Below are 18,237 nucleotides of genomic sequence, written 5' to 3'. Positions count from 1 at the left end.
TAACCCAAACCATTCTGAAGAAGTTGACATGAAGCGTGTTCATAGTTTGAACCATACCAACATTCTATTTTTGACATTGTTGTATCAATATTATGAATGTATATATAAATGAGTTTCTTTGGTTAATAATCATAATTAAGGCACTGATACCCCCTGCTACTATTAAAAGTAATAATAATACACAGAAGTCTTACTTGGAACCATTCTGACGGATGATGTCTTATGATCTTGGGGTGAAATTTAAAAGGATGAGAGATTCAAAAAGTGAGAGATTTGGTAAGAAATCTCCAGCGGCAAAACCAGTTTGATTTTGCAGTGTAAATGATTGCCACTTTTAAAAAAATGGGCCACCTGCCCTCTCATACTAGTAAAATTACTGGAATGAGGGGTCATGGGTAGTGGCAGAAGGTTGACCTCTGACCATAGGGGCAGTTGGCCCAGGAGCTATTTATTGTTTAATTTGGTTTTAGTTGGCAAGGATACTGGCAGAAGGCTGATCCTTGGTCAAAAGGGCAGCAGGCCATTCGATGTTTATTCCATTTTTTTTCACTTATAACTGCATTATTTGACCGTTCTTCTCCCCGACACCTTTAGATTAGAGTAGGAACTTAATATTCTACCTAGATTTGAAATAGGCCTCCCTACTCAATAGTCTTTAAGTGGTATGAGTGGTAAGTGTCTGCATCTGAATGTGTAAGGCTTAAGGCTATGGTGACCCATGACATCTTTGCAAAATGGTTCAGCTATTATTTCTTTCAAGGATCACTGTGCACATAAGGTACTCTTGCATCCTGACAATACTCAACAGTATCACCTTAAATGAATATGATGAGAATATAAAAGTTATATTCCTGCAATGCAACACTAAGGTTTGCAATCTGAAGCCAGTAGGCCAAGGTATTATTGCCAATTTCAAAGCTTATTATCAGTGTATAACTTTCTATCAGGAGCTCAAGAAGACAAAGAAGATGGTGAGAATGCTTCAATACTTATTCAGTTTTGATCGTAATTGTTAAAAGGTGATCCTTGAAGAGAAAAAGAAGACTGCAATACACAGCACAATGGAAAAACTTTATGACTGTAGGTTTCCTAAAACATTTTCTGTTTCCATTGACTAAAAATCCATGCCTTCAACATGTACAACTGGGACCAAAGAAACATTTAATATATACAGATGGAGCAGGGCTTATTATTGCTGGCGGAGCGCCAGGACCGTGTCCCTGGCGATCCGCCAGCAATCTGGCGCTCTGGCTGAATGAGACGCTCGTGCGTCTCCCACGCACGAGCGTCTCAATAGCCGGGCGGCGAGGCGGCGTGGCGGGTGCAGTCCTGCCCGTCTCCAGCTTCAGGGAGACGGGCAGGGCTGCGGGGGGCTGCGGGGAGGCGGTGTGGACCGGCGGGGACCCGGGGAAGCCGGCGGGGACCCGGGCAAAAGCTCCGTCGGAACGGGACGCGCGTGCACCTCGTGCACGCGCGTCCCCTTCCGACATACAGATGGCGCGGGGCGGGGGATGGCGGGTGGCGAGTCCTCCGCCATCCCCAGCAAAGACAAGCCCTGCGCTATCTGTACTGTAGTTATGCCATGAAAGTAGCCATAAGTGAATGAAGCAGCACTGGATAAAATTCTGCTGTTAAGTAATACAGTATTCTGTTCTAAGTTTTGTAAATATATACATAACAATGCATACTGCACATTGCACCTGTTCAGTATATTTTTATGTTCTGTGTACTACAGTAGTTAATATAGTAAGTACAGCAAAAATCATGACATATACACTGTAGTACTGTTACTTGATTTAATTTTTTGAAAGAATACATACATACATACATACATACATACATGCATAATGTGTCCAATATATATTCTGAAATTAAGAAATGCTGCCTGTTACTGATTTTGCTGTGATTTATTACTTTTTAAGGCACTTGTTGACCTTAGGAACAAATTAATATGATTTCAATTAATTTTGGAGAAAATCAATTTTTCAATGAGCTCTTTCATTTTCAGGAACCAATTAACAGCGCTGTGTGGGATTACTGTGGGTACAGCATTACAAATGTAGGTTCCTGTCTAAGGTTCCGTTTGTCAACTATTTCACAGGTGATCGATAAAGACCAAAGCTTCTCAATACTATAGGTCATATTAAGGGTAAAATGTGTTTTCTCTTCTCACCTCTTTCTCACCCATGCACAAACACAGAAGGTAGCAGACTAGCTTTGAAAGCTTATGCTTTGAGCAGGCTTACTAGTGTGTATATATATATATATATATATATATATATATGTGTGTGTGTGTGTGTGTGTGTGTGTGTGTGTGTGTGTGTGTGTGTGTGTGTGTATGTATAGAGAATGACAGAATGAGCACTCAGGGACTTTCAGATGTCGTGAAAACACGTGGACCAAATGTATTCCATACATGACTTTCGTTCTATATGTATTGGTTCAGCACAAGTTCCAAGAAGTTGGCACCAGGGCAAGATATGCACCAAGGCTAACATAAGACCTGGGTGACTGTGATTGTTTGGATATGTGTGCGTGTGTGTGTGTGTGTGTGTGTGTGTGTGTGTGTGTATATATATATATATATATATATATGTATCATGAAAACAGCTGCACTCAAGAGACTTGTTAGCAGTGAATAAATCCGTTTATTCCGACATATGTTTCAAACATAAACTGCTCGTCATCAGGGACAAACATACAATGAACATTGCACATATTTATACCGGAACAACAACCCCCCCCCCCATGCGTCAGGTAACGTGCACACCTGAATGATCCTGTTCCCATCACACAAGCTTCAGACGCCGCGTACTTACAAAAGCATGCAGGACAGCTGAGTAGCGATCACGTGGGTAGCAGGGTTCAATGGCAGCGTCCTGATGCTATAATAAAAATCTATGTACCTGAATTAAAAACATACGTTAGAGACTCTACCCATATGTTACAGTTGGTTAAGGACATAAAATGGGAAAATGGCCTCCACTGGGCAAGTATAGATGTTCAATCCCTATACACTGCTATCCCCCATGAAGGAGGACTTTCAGCTATTGAAAGAGTACTTTCTAGAGACCCCTCTGTGCCTCTACCCACTAGAGACTTCATTTGTGATTGTTTAAATTTCGTCCTCAAACACAACTATTTTGAATTTTTGGGGAGTGGTTTCTCCAGCTGTGGGGCACAGCTATGGGGACGATTTGTGCCCCCAGCCTGGCAAATCTTTATATGGGAGAGTGGGAAACCCAAGTCCTGAGTGGACCCCTTAGTTCTAACATTTTCTTTTTCCGTCGATATATCGACGATATTTTGATTATTTGGAGAGGGGACAAAATATCGTTTGATGAATTTATGCATGACATCAATACCAATACATTTAATCTGGTTTTTACATCTAATTTTCAGGAGGTTAAAATTGAATTTTTGGATCTAGTCTTGAGTGTTGAGAATTTTCCAGCAGTTTCTCACATCGAGACATGCACTTTTTTCAAAAGTGTCGATAGCAACAGCTATCTTGAATACGAAAGTTGCCACCATAAACCGTGGAAGAATAATATCCCGTATTCCCAGTTCCTGCGGTTACGCAGGAACTGTACTAATATAGATACTTTTGATGCTCAGTCCGAAATCTATACACAAAGATTTAGAGAAAGGGGGTATCCCCAGAAAGTGGTCCTCTCAGCCCTGAATAAGGCGAGAGATTCAGCTAGAGAAGACATTATTCAGTATAAAGAGAAAGATCAAGCCCTAAGTACCTCTAACGAGTGTCTCTTCATTACAAAATACAATGATTCTGAGAGGCAGATCTCTGATATTCTAAAGAAAAACTGGCATATCTTGAGACGAGACCCGATTTTGGGACCACATATCCAAGATCTCCCCAAAATTGTGTTCACCAAGGCAAAGACCATTAAAAACTTGGTGTCTAAAAGTCAGCTAGATATTGTGAACCCCAGAGAAAGTTCTACCACTTTTCTAAACCTGACAGGTTGTTTCCCTTGTAGCAGATGTAAAATCTGCCCATTAGTTGATAAAGGGTTGTCTTTCAAATCAACATCAAATAATGTGTATAAAATCAAGCAATTTATTAATTGCAATTCATTTTACGTTGTATATCTGTTGGTCTGTCCGTGTGGCCTCGGGTATGTCGGGAAAACGAAAAGATCTTTAAAAACCCGCATACTGGAGCACACACGGAACATTAAACATGGTGTTCTGAACCATGGGGTGTCTCGACATTTTAAACACTCCCACAATAGTGATCCGAGTGGTTTGAGATGGAAGGGAATTGAAATTGTACCCCCTAATAAAAGGGGTGGAGATAGAGATCGGGCACTCCTAAGGCGTGAGACCTTTTGGATTATAACCCTCGGGACCCTCACTCCCGCTGGGTTAAACGAGGGGTACGAAATTACTCCTTTTATTAACCGTTAATATTATCCCTTTTTTATGTCAACCTTGTTGCTAGTATATTTGTATCTGCCTTATATTATTGCTTCGTTTAGAGCCAGCCTGTATATGTATCAACTGTCATATTATGTAAGTTTGGTATTATCAACATAGTCTCTGATAACTTACAATTATCCATATTTGTGCGTGTTTTTCAGATGCCTAGTAAGATTTGGAATCCTTGCCGTTATTCTTCATGCATAGCTGTATTTTTAGAGATATTTTATGACTAATTTGTATGCTTTTTTATAATAGTCGACATGTGTCGACCTATACAATAGAATGATATATATATGTATTTTTTTCTCAATATTATGTATTGTGTATACTTATATATAATGTGGTCATTTTATGTATGTATTCTTGTACCTCTTTATTTATGGTTTGCTATGTATCCAATTGATTGTATTACTGTGACTCAGAGTGATCATTTGTGTCATTAACACTGCGATCTGCTATTGCCGGCCGCCATTGTATATAAAAAGGTTTTTTCTGTATAATCTAATTAGATGATATTTTTCTTAAAAACCTCATATTTGAGGTGTAAACTATATTTATACGTAAAGTTAAATTATTCCCCTTCCGTTAGTGTTTCTTTTATTTTATTTTCCCTATATAGAAGATACAGTCTTTTGACTTTAGACCACCTGCGGCAGCTTAAACTAATGACTAGCACCGTTTCATTCAGCACTAGTATAGAGCACCTTTTTTGCAGTGTCCTGATTGGATGATCATTCTGATAAATATTCTCAGCTGACGGTCACAGGCCACACCCTCTGACGAAGTTTTACTACGAAACTAGTTAGGGTGAGGCCTGTGACGTCTGCTGTGTGTGTACCCGGCTCCCCTGCACGCCTCTGTTCCTACGGCTTCCAGTGACACGCTGTTCTCACCATCGGTGTTCCCAGTGGGTGATCCTGGTTGGCGATAGTGCTCCGGACGGCTGGTAGGAGTTTGCCGGGTCGTGTTGTATATACAAAAGCCTTGTGGTACCCAGCCCACAGCGTTCTTTTTTATGGTGCAAGCAATTGTTTGTCTCTTTTTTTGAAAGTGGTTTTATGATCATTTTAATAAAACTGTCATTTATGCACTATGGAGCGCCCCTCCTATCCTCTTTTTTAACATATATATATATATATATATATATATATATATATATGTATCATGAAAACAGCGGCACTCAAGAGACTTGTTAGCAGTGAATAAATCCGTTTATTCCGACATATGTTTCAAACATAAACTGCTCGTCATCAGGGACAAACATACAATGAACATTGCACATATTTATACCGGAACAACAACCCCCCCCCCCATGCGTCAGGTAACGTGCACACCTGAATGATCCTGTTCCCATCACACAAGTTTCAGACGCCGCGTACTTACAAAAGCATGCAGGACAGCTGAGTAGCGATCACGTGGGTAGCAGGGTTCAATGGCAGCGTCCTGTTGCTAGGGATACAAATCACTGTATGTGTTACAAAACATTTTTTTCATTTTATATAAACATCTAAAACAAGAAAAAGACATAAAAAATACAAGTTAAAAACATTCAGTATGCACAAAATATCACAGTATTGAGTTCAAGGTTATAAATTTATAGTTACAAAGTGACATTTCTTTTTGGAAACAAATTACTAGATATGTATTATAAGTATATGTGAAAAACAACCGCCTATAACATCGTCTAATATTGTAGATTCATCTAGAAATGATCTAATATATAAGACTCATAGAAAACAATGTAAGCCTAGGTATTCGTTTAGACCCCTAGGGGAAATCGTATCTATGCGTCCATTTGCTTTCAAGCTGTAACAGCATCCTACTACGATTACCACCCCTCCTGGGTACTGGTACATGATCAATTAGTTTTGCTCTTATGCTAGATACGGAGTGACCCATCAACATACAATGCCTTGCCACGGGCTGATCGCTGCTGTGATTTGCGATGGCAGCCCTAATCGCACTGCGATGGTTTGCAAGGCGTTCTTTGAAGGTGGTTTCCGTCTTGCCCACATAAACTAAGCCACATGGGCACGTTAAGGTGTATATAACGAATTTAGTGGAACAAGTGAGTACATGCCTAATTTGATACCTTTTTCCACTATAAGGGTGAAAAAAAGAATCTCCTGCCACAAGTGTAACTATAAATTTATAACCTTGAACTCAATACTGTGATATTTTGTGCATACTGAATGTTTTTAACTTGTATTTTTTATGTCTTTTTCTTGTTTTAGATGTTTATATAAAATGAAAAAAATGTTTTGTAACACATACGGTGATTGGTATCCCTAGCAACAGGACGCTGCCATTGAACCCTGCTACCCACGTGATCGCTACTCAGCTGTCCTGCATGCTTTTGTAAGTACGCGGCGTCTGAAGCTTGTGTGATGGGAACAGGATCATTCAGGTGTGCACGTTACCTGACGCATGGGGGGGGGTGGGGTTTTTTTGTTGTTCCGGTATAAATATGTGCAATGTTCATTGTATGTTTGTCCCTGATGACAAGCAGTTTATGCTCGAAACATATGTCGGAATAAACGGATTTATTCACTGCTAACAAGTCTCTTGAGTGCCGCTGTTTTCATGATACATATGTGAACTCTTCTAAAGTTACGGAAGGCACCAGAGCCATTCAGCTATTGGAGCAATCGAGTGCCGGGATCTCGCAGGATATACAAGTGGTGAGGTGAAAACGTAACCTCTATACTATCCAAGGCACCTACAACTGTCATCACCGGCAACAATTGGGAATTCTACCCACTCAGTGTGCACGTCTACCAAGTAAGGACCATATTTCTGGTCTACTATCAACTGAATATTGTGTCTACACCACCCGGCATCGTCTATACTGGCTGCTATGGAGGACTCTGACAATAGCCAATTGCCTGGCTCTTTGGACACGGGGGATATGTTCAGCTACTCTGAAAGTGAGATTACCAACATCTTGTCATCTCAATCACTAAGGGATGATAAAACAATACCTGGTAACGCTGACCTCTATAAAGACTGGTATCGCCTGAAGAAACGTGAGACAGATTTTTTATATCATGCCATTACACTATCAGACTATTACAAAGATAAACAGATACCTAGAGGTTTTAGAGTTCGGAATGCCCCAACAATCGGCAGACATAATACTGCCTTTTGCAAGAAATGGATCGGGATAATGAACAAATGCTTTATGGATTTACTCCCCTTGGTTATAGAGGAGTCTACTAGAGAACTGGAGCTCACCCGTACCCAGCTGGCAGCATTTGAACTCCTTAATAAACCGATTATAGTCCAGGATACAACAACTAATTGGATTGAGAAGCTCAACACCTCCGTAGATAATTACAAGAAAGATCTCATCAAATTTAAGAAGGAAAAGCAGCGCAAAGTGGCACAAGACTACGCAACTAATGCAGTCTATTTATGGCTGAGCCCACAACGCAGCAACACAGGACACTTTGCCCGCAGAAATACTACTCAGCGTTATAATGCATCATTTAACGCGGCTTCCAGCTCCTCTTTCAGTGACAACGACACCCTGCCCCCAACAGCCCACCACCCTTTAGGGGTTCGTACCCGAGCAATCATCGCCGGCAGAATCGTCCCCCCACGAGGAGGGGCGGGCAGAGGGAGAGGATCAAGAGCCCAAAACAGACGGGGCAAGTAGAACAACTTGTGTTCAACTTATCAGAAAAACCATTGACTGACATAGAAAATCAATTATTGGCCAAAGGTTTATCGTTTACCCCAACCACACCACACGATACCTTCCAATGGAAATTGGACACTTACAAATTCAACAGAACTTTGAGACTACGCGAACATTTTGCTACACAATCAGAACTTACTAAGAACATTGATCCAGCTCTTCAAAAGCTACGTAAGTTGCAAGGCGGTTCCTCCTTTGATCCCCCCACTTCTAATGCCTCCATAAAGACATTTACTAGAATGATGGATGAGACTGGTAAAAATTTTGCAGCTAAAAATGCCCACATTTGCTCTAACTTGTCTAGTTTAGAATGGAAAGCATTACAGGGGTTAAAAAATCGCACGGATATAGTAATCCGTAGCGCAGATAAGGGGGGAGCTGTCGTGATACAGAGTACTGAGGCATATAAGAGGGAATCTGACACCAACGTGTATACTGTTTTGTCTGCTGATCCGATTAATGTTTATAAAAAGGAACTTGACACTATTTTGGAAAAAGCATACAAACAAGGAGATATATCTGCAGATTACTATAAAGCACTACAGGTGTCTTTTCCCATTACCCCTCTGTTTTACACCCTGCCTAAGGTACACAAAAGGTTACAGGACCCCCCTGGCAGACCGATCATCTCGGCCAGGGGGTCCCTGTACCAACCTGTCTCTGTTTTCTGGACCTTTATTTGAATCCATGCATTCAGAAAACTGCTACTTATGTTAAGGATACCACCGATCTGCTGGTTGGTTTGCAGGCTTTGACCAATCTGACATCGGAAACTATACTTTGTAGTGCCGATGTGGTAAGCTTGTATACCTCCATCCCACATGATTTGGGGTTGGGGGCGGTATTTGAGCTTATCAACAATAATCCTGATTACAAGGGTCCACCCATTCCTCTGTTCATGGAACTTTTGAAATTAATTTTGACTCGCAATTATTTTTTCTTTAACGGTAGGTACTACCTACAGAGGCTGGGCGTGGCGATGGGGTCCAGTGTGGCCCCATCGTACGCCAATGCCTTCATGTACCAGCAGGAGCGACATATTTTTTTAGCTCCTCCCATTTGTCTTTCTGTGCTGTACTTTGTTCGATTTATTGATGACCTCCTGATTGTGTGGTCCGACACTGAATCCAAATTACGGGAACTGTTGGAGACACACAATGCCAAGAAGGAGGCGGTACAATTTACCTTTGATATCAGTGGTGAATCAATTCACTTTTTGGATGTTAATATCTCTTTAAATCAGGGTAAATTGTCCAAATCAATTTTTGTCAAAGAGACAGACAGAAATACCCTCTTGGTCAATGATAGTTTTCATCCCCTGCCCCTGAGACGGGGTTTACCTTATTCTCAGATGCTTAGAGCAAGACGCATCACCAGTGACCATGAAGCGTCTATTAAAGCATTAGACGACATGGTCTGTAAGTTTGAACAAAGGGGGTACCCACGTGATGAATTATTGGCCACAAAGGAAAGGGTCTTACAAAGAACCAGAGAAGATTGTTTAATACCAAAATCATCGGCAAAAGAGGATAAATTGATACCATGGGTTAATAAATATACTGTGATTAGCTCTGATGCTACTAAAAAAATTAAAAAAATTATGGCCCATGGTTATTTCGGATCCAGATCTCCCCTCGCTATCTGGGGTTCGTCTAATGCCTGCTTACAGCAGGGGCCGAAACTTAAAGGATCTTCTAGTGAAATTGGATGTGACAGAGATGGACAAAGCTGACAAACCAGTCCATTTCTTGACACGTAAAGCTGGCTGTTACAAATGTACGGGCTGTACAACCTGTAGTACACTTGTGGCAGGAGATTCTTTTTTTCACCCTTATAGTGGAAAAAGGTATCAAATTAGGCATGTACTCACTTGTTCCACTAAATTCGTTATATACACCTTAACGTGCCCATGTGGCTTAGTTTATGTGGGCAAGACGGAAACCACCTTCAAAGAACGCCTTGCAAACCATCGCAGTGCGATTAGGGCTGCCATCGCAAATCACAGCAGCGATCAGCCCGTGGCAAGGCATTGTATGTTGATGGGTCACTCCGTATCTAGCATAAGAGCAAAACTAATTGATCATGTACCAGTACCCAGGAGGGGTGGTAATTGTAGTAGGATGCTGTTACAGCTTGAAAGCAAATGGACGCATAGATTGGATACGATTTCCCCTAGGGGTCTAAACGAATACCTAGGCTTACATTGTTTTCTATGAGTCTTATATATTAGATCATTTCTAGATGAATCTACAATATTAGACGATGTTATAGGCGGTTGTTTTTCACATATACTTATAATACATATCCAGTAATTTGTTTCCAAAAAGAAATGTCACTTTGTAACTATAAATTTATAACCTTGAACTCAATACTGTGATATTTTGTGCATACTGAATGTTTTTAACTTGTATTTTTTATGTCTTTTTCTTGTTTTAGATGTTTATATAAAATTAAAAAAAAATTTTGTAACACATATGGTGATTGGTATCCCTAGCAACAGGACGCTGCCATTGAACCCTGCTACCCACGTGATCGCTACTCAGCTGTCCTGCATGCTTTTGTAAGTACGCAGCGTCTGAAGCTTGTGTGATGGGAACAGGATCATTCAGGTGTGCACGTTACCTGACGCATAGGGGGGTGGTTTTTTTTTGTTGTTTCAGTATAAATATGTGCAATGTTCATTGTATGTTTGTCCCTGATGACGAGCAGTTTATGCTCGAAACATATGTCGGAATAAACGGATTTATTCACTGCTAACAAGTCTCTTGAGTGCCGCTGTTTTCATGATACATATGTGAACTCTTCTAAAGTTACGGAAGGCACCAGAGCCATTCAGCTATTGGAGCAATCGAGTGCCGGGATCTCGCAGGATATATATATATATATATATATATATATATATATATATATACAGTTGTGCTCATAAATTTACATACACTAGCAGAATTTATGATTTTCTGGCCATTTGTCAAAGAATATGAATGATAACTCAAAAACTTTTCTTTCACTCATGGTTAGTGGTTGGGTGAAGCCATTTATTGTCAAACAATTTACTCTTAAATCATAATGACAAAAGAAACTACCCAAATGACCCTGATCAAAACTTTACATACCCTGGGGATTTTGGCCTGATCACATGCACACAAGTTGACACAAACAGGTTTGAATGGCTACTAAAGGTAACCATCCTCACCTGTGATCTGTTTGTTTGTAATCATTGTGTGTGTATAAAAGGTCAGTGAGTTTCTGGACTCCTGAAAGACCCTTGCATCTTTCATCCAGTGCTGCACTGACATGTCTGGATTCTGAGTCATGGGGAATGCAAAAGAATTGTCAAAGGATCTGTGGGAAAATGTAATTTAACTGTATAATACAGGAAAGGGATATAAAAAGATATCCAAGCAATTGAGAATGCCAATCAGCGGTGTTCAAACTCTAATTAAGAAGTGGAAAATTAGGGATTCTGTGAAAAACCAAATCACAGTCATGCAGACCAACAAAAATTTCAGCAACACCTGCCAGGAAAATTGTTCAGGATGCAAAGAAAAATCCACAAATAACTTCAGCTGATATACAGGACTCTGTGAAAAAAAAGTGGAATGGTTGTTTCAAGATGCACAATAAGGAGGCATTTGAAGAAAAATGGGCTGCATGATTGAGTTGCCAGAAGAAAGTCATTACTACGCAAATGCCACAAAGCATCCCAATTACAATACCAAGCAGCACAGAGACAAGCCTCAAAACTTCTGTAACAAAGTCATTTGGAGTGATAAGACCAAAATGTAAATTTTTGGCCACAACCATAAACGTTACATTTGGAGAGGAGTCTACAAAGCCTATGATGAAAGGTACACCATTCCTACTGTGAAACACGGAGGTGGATCGCTAATGTTTTGAGGATGTGTGGGGATGCAAGATGAATGCAGCATGTTATCAGAAAATACTGGAGGAAAATTTGCACTCATCAGCCTGGAAGCTGCGCATGGGAAGTACTTGGACATTTCAACATAACAATGATCCATAACACAAGGCCAAGTCGACCTGTCATTGGCTACAGCAGAATAAGGTGAAGGTTCTTGAATGGCCATATCAGTCTCCTGACCTCAATATCATTGAGCCACTCTGTGGAGATCTGAAACTTGCAGTTCCTGCAAGACAGCCCAATAATTGACAGGAAATGGAGGCTTTTTGTCAAGAAGAATGTAAAGAGCCTCATCCACAACTACATTACCACAAAAGACTTCAAGCTGTCGTTGATGTTAGAAGGGCGCAATACACAATATTAAAAACTGGAGTATGTAAACTTTTGAACAGGGTCATTCGGGTAGTTTCTGTTGTCATTATGATTTAAAAAGAGTAAGCACAGTTGTTTTACAGTAAATGGCTTCACCCAACCACTAACCATGAGTGAAAGAAAAATTTGTGAGTTATCATTCATATTCTCTGGCAAGTGGCCAGAAAATCACAAATTCTGAGTATGTAAACATATGAGCACAACTGTATATATATTTTGTATAATGTATTCTATAATGTGGATTCTTATATGCAATAGTAAGGGATATTAGTTATTTCATAATTATTTATATATTTATTTCTTTTATGTCTGACATCAGGATTCTTGCATTCATTCTAGAAAGAAGTTCAACATCATGCAAACATGCTGTTATGGAAATGGACTGCCATCTTTTCTATGCAGTTATTTATATTATATTTTATTTAAAATGTGTTTTGATCTGTGTAAATGTTCTACAGTATGCTTATATATTATGTTTTCATTTTGTGAAGCTGAATTTATATATGTTGTAAACACTCAATGGCCCTAATTGTAAAGCCAACTTAGATTAAAAAAAAACAAAAAACATTTTCATTTGTCAATAGCAACATACTGTATGTATTCAGTTTGAGCTTTAGTATTTAAATTTGAGGTCAGAATCATTGTTCATGGGTGATCTGTTAATTGAGGTCCAGAACCCCAGACAAAATAAGACAGGGTGTGATTCTGGCTATGGGGATTTTGTGATTTTCCCATGAACTCCCCGGATCCCAGAACCATACAATATTGATTATATTTCTTGAGATTTTGAGATACTAGAACACTAGATTGTATGCAATATAGTCAAAACTGGCCTGCCTTCAGTCTATTTTATTCTTACAATTCTGATCGCATGGGGATGGGTATCAGCATCACAAGGTTTATACACACTGGGGGTTATTCTGGTTGATTTGCAAGCCTGCAAATTCGCAGCCTTGCGAGTCCACCAAACTCTGGTCACCACCCATTCGCATATAAATTTGCATGCAAGGCATGAGAATGGATGTTACACTTTAACATCCAATTGCATCCTGCTTGGATCCGCTCCCATCATTTGATTGTCGCCGTCCATCGAATGATGACGAAGGCTCACGCATATGTAACCTTACAGATGTGTGTCTGCTTGGGGGGAAGCCGGCAGAAGCAGGTGAGCTGTCCGTCATGCCTCATTACCATTAGAACAACCAGCATTCTCATGGGCATGCCCATGAAATTCTGGGCATTCTCATATGGTAATGGAGCAACCCGCTATTCCACGCCCAACTATACGCCACCCAACCGCAACGTTTCTTGAGGTTGGGTGTTCACCATGGCCACATGCAACAAGCGCATGCATATGCATAGAAATGCATATGCGCATAGAAGAAACAATCGGTCCCCGTACAAACAAGTGCCACTAGCGAACGGACCTGAATAAGGTCCACTGTGCGATTTGAGCTAACTTTTCTTTTTATTTGGACTATATAGTCAAAATTGGAGGCTCAAATTGCACCGAATTGTTTGTAGTTCTAGCACTTACTGGATTGAGATAAGCCTGTTCCAATTTTATCTAATAATCCAGATGCACTCTAGCAAGCACTTTTAAGAATCTACTATGACTGAGATAGGTACATATTATTTGGATCTAAAGTATGGGTGCAATTGGCTTAATTTATTTGCATAGGTGATTGTTTTTGCTACAACGGTCTAGGAATTTGGGATATTTTGTTAGCTTATATTCTAAATATTTAAATTGTGTTCTTAAGCAATGCAAGAAGGTGACTTCTCCACTCATCCTCTGCAGAAGGTTTGATACAGTATATTTTTCCCATAAGCTGTTAAATGTAAATTGTTGCATATGATTCTTAACACGAAGGGTTTTTATCATAGCCAAATAAACATTTCATTCAATCATATTTTTTTTTAATCAGGACAGGTGAAATATGCTTATTATTCTGTGAATGACTGATCTTAAAATCATTTTTAATGAATGAGCCATTACAGTTGGCATTAACATGACGTTGTAATAGCTCCTCTTTACAGGCGCACGGTTCTCATTAGTACTTGGTTCTTATATTTGATACTGAATAAATATGGGATGTCTTTTCATTTACTAAAAAATATATTTTTTCCTATTAGACAGACCTATCAAAGTCTAAATGAATTCTTAGGGGGTGGTATGGGGAGCAGCGCACAGTTGGTTGGGACTAGCGGCAGTACTAAACAGGTGACCGGCCTGGTATAAACACATACAAAGGGTTTGTTTGTACTGCGCTCAGCTCCTAAGCATACTATTTGGTATCTCCTATATATTTGGCTACATCTGTCACTCAAAGTGGGTGTCTGTGTCTATAACGCTCTGTTCCTGGACTTTCCTCTTAATGTGTGATTGCCTTCATCTGTGCTAAACACCTTTCTGAGAAATTAACCTGTTTAAAACAGGTGATGGCAATCATACATTAAGGGGAAGTCTAGAAACAGAGCATTGTGTCCCTCCTGGAGAGGGTCATGTTGGGAGGTATGTGACAGAGAACCAGCCCAGTGAGCCCACAGACAGTGCCAGACACCCACTGCCTTCCCATGTTGCCCAGCACTGCTACTCCACAGCCACCAGGTGAGCGCCCCCCTCCCGCGATTCGCGGCAAAAACACCCGCTCCCCCGCGACCCCCCCTACCGCGATTCGCAGCAAAAACACCCCCGTGACCCCCCCTCCCGCGATTCGCTGCAAAAAGAACCCCACCACGACCCCTCCCGCAATTCGCGGCATAACCACCACCCCGCGACCCCCCCTCCCGCGAATCGCGGCAAACCCTCCCCCGTGACCCCCCCCCGATTTGCGGAAAAAACACCCCCCCGCGACCTCCCTCCCGCGATTCGCGGCAAAAAGAACCCCCCCCCGCGACCCCCCCCTTGCACGATTGGCGGCACCCCCCCTGCGACCCCCCTCCCGCGATTCGCGGCACCCCCCCCGCAATTCGCAGCAGCCCCAGGATTAAATGGCACATGCAAAACACTGACATGGCTATGGTCGACAATGAAAAAGGTTGACATGAGTTTTTGAAGATTTATTTTTTTAATTTTTTCATATTCATTGTCATGTGTCGACATGGAGACCAATGAAGTGGCACACTTATGTCAACATTTACATGTGTTGACCTTTCTGTGTTGATTTTTTCTTGTGGCGATTCGCGTCACACCCCCCCGCAACCCCCCCTCCCGCGATTCGCGGCACCCCCCGTGACCCCCCACCTCCCGCAATTCGCGGCAACCCCCCACCGGAACCCCTGTGAACCCCGCCCTCCCGCGATTCGCGGCACCCACCCCCGCGACCCCCCCTCCCGCAATTCGCGGCACCCCCCCCCGTGATTCTCGGCAGCTCCAGAATTGAATTGCACATGGAAAACACTGACATGGCTATGGTCGACAATGAAAAAGGTTGACATGAGTTTTTGAAGTTTTTTTGTCATTTTTTGAATATTTTCTTATTCATTCTCATGTGTCGACATGGACACCAATGAAGTGCCACACTTATGTCAACATTTACATGTGTTGACCTTTCTGCGTTGATTTTTTTCTTGTGGCGATTTGCGTCACACCCCCCCCCCCCCCACAACCCCCACTCCCGCGATTCACGGCACACACACACACACCTCCCCCGCGATTCTCGGCACCCCACCCCGTGACCCCCCCTCCTGTGATTCACGGCACACCCCCGCGACCCCCCCCTCCCATGATTCGCCGCAACCCCCGCCCCGTAACCCCCCCTACCGCGATTCGCAGCAAAAACACCCCCGTGACCCCCCTCCCGCGATTCGCTGCAAAAAGAACCCCACCACGACCCCTCCCGCAATTCGCGGCATAACCACCACCCCGCGACACCCCCCTCCCGCGAATCGCGGCAAACCCTCCCCCGTGACCCCCCCCCCGATTCGCGGAAAAAACACACCCCCGCGACCTCCCTCCCGCGATTCGCGGCAAAAAGAACCCCCCCGCGACCCCCCCTTGCACGATTGGCGGCACCCCCCCTGCGACCCCCCTCCCGCGATTCGCGGCACCCCCCCCCCGCAATTCGCAGCAGCCCCAGGATTAAATGGCACATGCAAAACACTGACATGGCTATGGTCGACAATGAAAAAGGTTGACATGAGTTTTTTAAGATTTATTTTTAATTTTTTTAATTTTTTCATATTCATTGTCATGTGTCGACATGGACACCAATGAAGTGGCACACTTATGTCAACATTTACATGTGTTGACCTTTCTGTGTTGATTTTTTCTTGTGGCGATTCGCGTCACACCCCCCCGCAACCCCCCCTCCCGCGATTCGCGGCACCCCCGTGACCCCCCACCTCCCGCAATTCGCGGCAACCCCCCACCGGAACCCCTGTGAACCCCGCCCTCCCGCGATTCGCGGCACCCACCCCCGCGACCCCCCCTCCCGCAATTCGCGGCACCCCCCCCCCCCGTGATTCGCGGCAGCTCCAGAATTGAATTGCACATGGAAAACACTGACATGGCTATGGTCGACAATGAAAAAGGTTGACATGAGTTTTTGAAGTTTTTTTGTCATTTTTTGATTATTTTCTTATTCATTCTCATGTGTCGACATGGACACCAATGAAGTGCCACACTTATGTCAACATTTACATGTGTTGACCTTTCTGTGTTGATTTTTTTCTTGTGGCGATTTGCGTCACACCCCCCCCCCACAACCCCCACTCCCGCGATTCACGGCACACACACACCTCCCCCGCGATTCTCGGCACCCCACCCCGTGACCCCCCCTCCCGTGATTCACAGCACACCCCCGCGACCCCCCCTCCCATGATTCGCCGCAACCCCCGCCCCGTAACCCCCCCTCCCGCGATTCGCGGCACCCACCCCCGCGACCCCCCCTCCCGCAATTCGCGGCACCCCCCCGCGATTCGCGGCAGCTCCAGAATTAAATTGCACATGGAAAACACTGACATGGCTATGGTCGACAATGAAAAAGGTTGACATGAGTTTTTGAAGTTTTTTTTTTCATTTTTTGAATGTTTTCATATTCATTCTCATGTGTCGACATGGACACCAATGAAGTGCCACACTTATGTCAACATTTACATGTGTTACTCCTTTCTGTGTTGATTTTTTCTTGTGGCGATTCGCGTCACACCCCCCCACCCCCCCCACTCCCGCGATTCACGGCACACACACACCCCCCCCCCCCCGCGATTCTCGGCACCCCAACCCGTGACCCCCCCTCCCGTGATTCACGGCACACCCCCCGCGACCCCCCCTACCATGATTCGCCGCAACCCCCGCCCCCGTAACCCCCCTCCCGCGATTTGCGGCAACCCACCCCGCAACCCCCCTCCCGCGATTCTCTGCAATCCTTCCCCTCCCGCGATTCGCAGCATCCACCACCCCACAACCCCCCCTCCTGCAATTCGCGGCACCCCCCGCGACCCCCCCTCCTGCAATTCGCGGCACCCTCCGCGACCCCCCCTCCCGCGATTCGCGGACACCTAAGTTGCAATACAGGGCATCTTTCATACAATTCTAACCATATTTCTCATATACAAACATTCACAAATTAAGGGGGCGCAGCCCCTTACGACGGTGTGAAGAGCGCCCGTAGGGCGCGATGAATCACCTAGTTGTAAATATATTTGTAGACAGAGCCGGCCTTAGGCATAGGCCAACTAGGCAATTGCCTAGGGCATTTGGAATGCCTAGGGGCATCAGCAGCTTCTGCTGATTAAAATGATATGCAGCATGCCTATATTCTGTGTGTGAGTGAGGCTGTATCTGCATATG

The sequence above is a fragment of the Crinia signifera genome, chromosome 3 (assembly GCF_055691185.1).
Source record: "Crinia signifera chromosome 3, ASM5569118v1, whole genome shotgun sequence".
Taxonomy (NCBI): domain Eukaryota; kingdom Metazoa; phylum Chordata; class Amphibia; order Anura; family Myobatrachidae; genus Crinia; species Crinia signifera.
The sequence above is the reverse complement of the archived record's forward strand: the minus strand, read 5'-3'. Positions refer to the sequence as shown.